This window comes from Alexandromys fortis, unplaced genomic scaffold (assembly GCF_014885135.2).
Source record: "Alexandromys fortis isolate MF-2015 unplaced genomic scaffold, M_Fortis_MF-2015_v1.1 scaffold_20, whole genome shotgun sequence".
Lineage (NCBI taxonomy): Eukaryota > Metazoa > Chordata > Mammalia > Rodentia > Cricetidae > Alexandromys > Alexandromys fortis.
This window is the reverse complement of record NW_026067903.1, coordinates 2,529,395-2,536,988: the sequence shown is the minus strand read 5'-3', so window position 1 is coordinate 2,536,988 and position 7,594 is coordinate 2,529,395. Positions and strand designations below refer to the sequence as shown.

Below are 7,594 nucleotides of genomic sequence, written 5' to 3'. Positions count from 1 at the left end.
AAAAAAGGTGTGCGCCACCACCGCCCGGCCTGTACAGTGCATTTTGGCCATATTCACCCTCCCCGCTCTTCCCAGATCCACCCCCTCTTTCCTACCCATTCAATTTTGTGTCCTTTTTAAAAATTCACCAATCAAGTCTTTTTTGAACTGCCCAGTCTTGGATGCATGGCCTTCTGCTCAAGTGTGGCATGGAACAAGACTCTTAAAGAAAATGCCCTCCCTCTCCTGGTAGCTATCACTGCTAGGTAAAGGACTTTGTGTCCACCTCCCCACAAAAGAGTAGTGGAGTTTGCAGCTAGGATGTCTCTTTCTTTTTCTCATAGAGGAGCAGTTGTTGGGCCTGCACCGTATGGGCTGGATTTCCTTTCAAATGTTCAATTGCTGGTTCCTGTATGGGTCTATATGATTTCCTTACCCAGCTTCCTAACTAAATGTTTTTGAAGAAGATACAATTTGAAAAGTGAACTAATGGGAGCGAATTGGTTTTTTGAGAGTTATTGCTCTACAGGATGGGATAAGTTTGTGTTCTTTCCTTTTGGGGTCCTGACATCGTTTGTGTAGTTAGAATAGGATTTTAAGTATTAATACCTAGTTTTCTCACTGAAAATCAACTGTAAACAACTATAGCTTGATTTCCACATAAATCCCTAATTTCCTTGTCCTTTATCTTTTATGCATTTTCCACTTATTGTTCTTCCACTGGTCACCATCTCTAACCCATAATTTCCTCCAGTTCTAGACTGAACTGTTTAGATCGTATTGTTAGCTCTTGAGACCATTTGCACAGAATAACTGGGAAAGTTTAAGGAAATACCTGATGCTGGGTTGGGTCCAGCGGCAAGTATGAGACTCTGGGCACAGACAATTTTCCAAGTTATTTCTGGGGCTGGCATTCTGGGTTCCGACAGCAACTCTGTGGGTGATGGGAGCAATGTTGGCAAGTCACCGGTCTCAGATAGAATGTTGAGGTTGGTGTGATGATTCTGGGAACCAATGTATTTGCAGTTATTGCTGACCTAACCTTTGACCCAACAGTCATATTTGTAGATTTTATTCATGTATGATATTCTTTTGAGATCAGATTTTGTTGTGTAGCTCAGACTTGCCTCAAGTTTGGCATCGTCCTATCTCAGTCTCCCAAGTCCCAACTTATGTAAGTTTGTCAACATACCCTGTACCCTAGCTATTTCTTTTTTTCAAAAACATTTTGATTTTTCTCTATACAACTGTTGCCTGTATGCAAGCACGTGCCCCACATACATGCAGTGCTCACAGAGGCCAGAAGAGGGCGAGAGACCCCCACAGAGGCTGGAATTACAGGCAGTTGTGCACCACCATTTTGTGTTGGGAGCTGAACTTGGGTCTTCTGCAAGAGCAACAAGCGCTCTTAACTGCTGAACCATTTCTCCAGCCCCCTACTTGTTTTTAATCACAGTTGTTTTCTGTGTGTGCTTCTTTGGATTCCACTGGTTATGGATAAGAATGTTCATGGACAATTCCTCGGCACCGAACCCTTACAGACCATCTCTTGTCGTTAATCTCTGTTCACCCCAGAAACAGCTGCCTGCAGATCCTTTGAGTCCCTTAAATGTTGTAAGAATCTGGAGATGACCTGAAGTGTATGGGGACATGGGCATAGGTTATGGGCCTGGATTAGGTTATTTTATATAAGACTTGAGCATAGACGGCATTTGATATCTGCTGGGAATCTTGGAACAAATCTTCCGGGGATACAGAGGGATAATTGTAATGTTGTGTCAAATATTTAGTTATGATGATGACCCCAGAAATACATGAATATGTAGGAAAATGAGAGTCAGGAAATGTCTAAGCAATGACAGTACAATCATTGCATTGCCCTACTATACCATCACTGAATTAATAGTCCCAAAGAAAAATATGCTACATCGTGGGAATGCATGGAAAATGCTCCTGATGTACTACAGGAAAAAGACAAAATGAAATAGTTATCTGGGGGGGTAATATCCATAAATATGAGCTCATGTTTGTATGGTGATAAAGCAAAATAACGACAATGTAATATTATTGAAGTAGTAAAATGAGAAGTCATTTTGATTTTTCCCTGACCTGCTTATCTTATCTTTCAGTGGCCGTTGTGTAACATTATTATGTTTATTTAAAAATTATCTTTATTTAAAAATCACTTTCTAGTCTGGCTCCTAGATTCACCTTCAGCCTGATTGGCGTACAGTCTCAAACAAATGCTAAACATTCACGCAAGCATGCTAGAGCCCGAAGGCTGAAACATTTTGTAGCTACTAGAAAGTATTTAATTTGCTGCAGCTGTTTATTTTTTTTCTTTAAGAAAACAACTCCTTGATCTGTATTATCCTTCATCCTTATACTTACAAGAGGAACCAATGAGGAAGTCCCACGGAGCCGCCAGAGGGATGAGGAGGAAAACCAAACAGGGGGACAGGGGAGGAGGGGATGGAAACAAGAGCGGAGCGGGGCTCCAGCAATGGAGCATCAAGGAGGAAGTGGTCACAGTGAGACAGGGTACCGGTGGAGAACCGAGAACACCATGCTTTGTTATCAAGTCTGCAGGAAAAGCTCGGTTCTTGGTGAGTCTTTCAGTTCTCCCGCAGTAATTTTTATCTAAGGCTCCAAAGGGCAGCTGCGCAGTGCACAGTTCCTCTGTGTCCACCTTCTGAGTAAGGAAGTACGGAGGAGGTCAAAGTGTCACACGATAGTGAAGGACAGAGTTTTAGTTATGGTGGGGAGGGGTCTGGCCCTAGACCATCCATAGAGACTCCATGTGGGAAGCAGATAGATCCTAACACTATGTCTCCTTTAACAGATAAGCCTGCCCTGCAGTCTGGGAGATTGAGGGATCAAGTTTATTATACAAGAGGAGGAGCTAAAGAAGAGGGAGACACATCTGTCTCTCTCAGTGAGGAGGGAGCAAAGATGAGTGAGGATTATGGGAGATTCTGGCTGTGAGAGGAGGGTGGAAAGTCCAATAATGTTGTTTTCCTCAGTCAGGAAAGGAGGTCAGCGACTCTTAGCAAGGGGTTTGAGTTTTCACATCTGGGCTGAACAGAACATCTGAAAAGATTCTTCATAATGGGAAAGAAGGCAATGGTAAGCAGAAGGGTTTGTCTGTGGTGGATCAACACCCCCTCCCCAATACAGCTGGATACTCTGAGTCTCCAGGTTCGGTTTGGAGAGAAACCAGAGTTATTTTGTGTGCCGTTCCATTGACATCACACGTCCATGACAGGACAAAGCGCTTGCTCAGGGCTCTGCTCAGCTACTATTTAATAAATACATCCCATAACTGTCCTAACTAGCAAAGTTAAGTCTAGCCAGTATGTCTTTAGCAGATAGTAGTGAAAATAAGAGCAGAGAAAGGCAAGACATGAGGCAAAAAGGGAATGCTACCCGGGTCTGTTGATGCATGTAAGGCCTTTTGATGTTGATTACCTCACCCGGCTAGCCCCAAAGACGAGGCAGGAGATATCTCAGTCTCCACTCTATTCCTTTTGTTTATTTTCTTTGTCTTCTAAGCTGTCTGTCTATTGTGCAGAGCTATTAGGTAGACTATTATATAGGGTAGACTATTGCTATTACTTGGGATGGGATTTGCATGCAGATATTTGGACTTGGATGGATTGTGGACCGGGAACCCTCCCATCAGTGCAGGGCAAGTGTGAGGCACCCATAATCTCCCATGGTGCCCGGGGTGGGGGTGACTACTTCAGTAGGGACTGTAGCTTTCTTCTCTTTTGTGCTAAGAAGACTTCCCTTTTTTAGTTTTTTTTTTTATTTACCTTTAATTTCAATCCTATAATTCCCTATCTATTCTCCTTGGCTTTGCCGCTACTCCCTCACCCTACCTCCATTTCTGGTCTTTGAAGAATGAAGACCTCCTCCATGCCCAGGATGTTTGCTTTGATGGAACCATCTATCTTGGGGATCTGGCTGACCAATTCAACAGATGTTTTCCTGAGCTTAGCTGACAACATGGGAACTCACCCATCTCATTCCTTGGTAAAGGGCATTCTTATCTTTGCCCTGTTTTGCTGGATTTGAGGATATTTCCAATATCCCTTTTGGGCTGTGTTTTACCTAGTGAAGTTCCTCTAAGCATTTGTAGGATCCTGTCATTTCTTATCTGGAAAAGGGGAGGCTACCTTTCTCTCCAGCTTTCTCTCTGAACCCACAGGTCCACCATCCAGCCCTGTCTAACCTTCTGAACTCTCTTTCCAAGGTCATCCACTTTCCTGCTCATTCCAGAGGCGCAATTTTCCCACCAGTTTTCCTGAAAAGCAAAAGTTATATGTAAGCATGGCACCTGCAAGCGACAAAGTCAGATATGGAGAAGTACACAGTTACTCGCTGTTTGTGGTTGGAGAGCCTTGCTTGTGAGTTTCGTGAGGCTGGTGACTTTCTGTCTAGGTGAGAGAGAAGTGCATTTCCCATGCTGTGTCACTTTCTCTGTGAGGCTTGTGCGCTCTCTCCCCTGTCCCGAGGCAGCAGGATGGAGAGAAACGATTCACGGTGGCTCAGGTAGTGTGTTTGTGTGATATTGCTGCTTATGAGAGCCTGCGTGGCGTGGTGACAAGATGGAGTGGGGCTGTGGAAATCATGGAAGCTACAGAAGCCATGTTGTCCATGGCTGTCATGCTGCCTTGGCAGAAGTGAGACTTTCAAAGGTCATCCATTGCTTGTCTCTGGGCCAGCCATTGCCTGTCTTGAGGTCAGCCATGAAACGTCCCTTCCTCCCTATAAATGCATATGAATATAGAAGGCAGTAAACACTGTCTCCTGTCTTGCAACTAAGGCATGGGAGGGGTGGCAATGGGGAGAGGCTGGAATATGCCAATCCGCTGACATGGAGACCACATCTGCTCATCTTCTTGGGTTGCTATAATGACTCATCACAGACTGGCTAACTTACATAACAGAGTTGTTTGGTCATGGCCTTGGAGGGTGGAAGTTCAAGATCATAGGGATGACAGGATTGGCTACTCCTGAGGGTTTTGAGGGACAGGCTGTTTCTGGCCCCTCAACTTTGTTTGGAGGTGGCTGCCTTCTCCCTGTGCAATCATGTGGTCTTCCATTGTGTGCACGTATCTATCCTTAGGGTCTCATTCTTTCCCAAGGACCCCAGGGGACCATGAACCTGGGTAATACTAAGCTCCCTGGGATATACTACATTTTTTCATATACATATTCTTTATAAAAATGATTTTTTGCTTGACTAAGCACATGTGTGTCTGTATGAGTTTATGTGCCGCACATGCATGCAGTATCTCTTGGCAACCAAAAGGGGACATCAGATACCCTGGAACTGGAGTTACAGGAGTTTCTAGAATGCCATGTGGGTGATGAGAACTGAACCCACTTCTTCTACAAGAACAGTCAATGCTCTTATCCACAGAGCCAGGCCTTTAGTCCCTCATATACATCTATTCTATGGTTAATTTAATTTCCGGATTAGGCACAATAAGAGATCAACAACAACTTCCCATAGCTCGTAGCTAACTCAGCGTTTGCTCATTTTTCCATGAACACTCTCACATTTTCTCTTCAAAAGAAGAACTTTCCAGTCTCTCTCTCGTAGGTGTATGCAAATTGCCAGGCCACTACCCTTGCTGTTTGGCACCATCGGGAAGTAACACTGGGGTTGTTTGACGTGTTATCTCCTGGTTCCTATTGCACACCCTGAGGTAACTGACTTAAGAAACTTACTCTGTCAGAGTTTTGACAGTTTTGCCATGCTATGCTCGTCCCTGTTTCTTTTTTTTTTTTTTTGCATGAATTTAACTCCTATACACACTGTATACCCCAATACAAGGGAGCTCAGCACTAATTATCTAGTAGAGTATTGTTCATTTTCTAAATTTTAACAGAGTGTCAGTGACTGAAAAAAAGATGGAAAGAGAGAAGAGGACAAGGAGAGCAGGCTTTGTGTTAACCTTTCAGTTCTACCCAGTGAGCCCTCACAGGTCTAGATTAGGGTGTAAACGAGTAAAGCGGGTTCTAGTAACAACTTTGTGGACTAGAGGTACACAAAGGAGGTCATGGGATTGTACATACATGCACACCTATGGTTATACACACATGTTAGTTGTTTTTCTGCTATCGTGATATAATACCTACAGGACCAATTTAAGGTGGGAGGAATTTAGTTTGGCTCAAGGAATCAGTGTTTTCATCTGAGCATGGCGGATGAGGGCTGTCAAACCATGGCCGCTGGAAACAGACTTTCTTCTCCTTTTTCTTTCCTCTTCTTTCCTTTCCTCCTCCTTTCCCTTACTCTATCCCCCTCTCTCCTTCCCCCTCTTTCTCTTTCTGTGAGCATTAAACTTAGGGTCTTGCCCATGCTAGGCAAATGAGTTACAGTGTTAGGTCTCTTCTGAGGATTTAGTTGTCAGAGAAACGCAAATCAAAACAACTCTGAGATTCCATTTTATGCCTGTAAGAATGGCCAAGATCCAAAACACTGATGACAATTTATGCTGGAGAGGTTGTGGGGAAAAGAGAACACTCCTGCATTGCTGGTGGTAGTGTAAGCTGGTACAACTCCTTTGGATGTCATTGTGGTGATTTCTCAGAAAATTAGGAAACAACCTTCCTCAAGACCTAGTAATACCACTTTTGGGTATATAGCCAAAGGATGCTCAATCATGCCACAAGGACATGTGCTCAACTATGTTCATAGCAGCATTGTTTGTCCTAGCCAGAACCTGGAAATAACCTAAATGCCCCTTGACTGAAGAATGGATAAAGAAAATGTGGTACATTTACATAATGGTGTATACCACAGCAGAAAAAAATAATGACATCTTGAATTTTGCAGGCAAATGGATGGAGCTATTAGTCCCCATTTCTTTAGGTATGCGACAGTCGATCATTGCAGGAGTGTGCCATCCCACAGAATTGCTCACTTCAAGGCCAGGATGTGGAACGGGGATCATTGAGATGTATCATTTGTGGCTGAACATTCCACAGACACTTATTCTCTGTATTCTGACCAGTTGTGTGTTTCTGCATTAACCACTGTTTACTGCACAAAGAAACGTCTCTGATGAGTTCTGAGAGCTGTTAGTAGGTTCTCCCCTGGAACCTGGGAGCTCCCTGACCATGGGTCTCAGACAGTATTGTGTACTTGGTATTTTAAATTATTCTCCCACTTTCCTTAAATCTAGTTTATACTAAAGATTGATGTGGGAGGGTGGCCCCTCCCACTGTCGGCAGTACCACCTTGTGCAAAGTGATTTGGGATATTAAAAATGCTAATTGAGCCATGTAGGGCAAGTCAGTAAGCAACATTCCTCCTGCTTCAGATTTGGCCTCCAGGCACCTACCTAGAGTTCCTGCTCTGGCTTCCCTTCAGGATGGACTAGAAATTGGAAGCCAAATAAAACAATTTTTCCCCCAAGTTGGTCATTGGTCTTGGTCAGCCTTTTTTTACCCCACAGCAGTGGAAAGCAACCAGAGTCAAAGTATGAACATGCCTGCTGTAATAGTCAGTGTAGACCAAAGCACTGGCATTGAGCATCTGTAGACCAACAGCAATCATGGTGTTCCCAGAAGTGTGGCAGAGAGGACTAAATTACTCCTC

The 7,594-nt window shown here is 43.8% G+C and overlaps 1 protein-coding gene across 1 annotated transcript in view; it reads left to right on the top strand.

The window, feature by feature from the left end:
- The first annotated feature begins 2,953 nt into the window (after positions 1-2,953).
- The window catches only part of Il1rl1 (interleukin 1 receptor like 1), a 62,231-nt gene continuing 57,590 nt past the window's right edge, over positions 2,954-7,594 (top strand). Inside the window, exon 1 of the mRNA XM_050134789.1 lies at positions 2,954-3,105. The gene's annotated coding sequence lies outside the window, so the exon portion shown is untranslated. The remainder of the gene's footprint in view (positions 3,106-7,594) is intronic.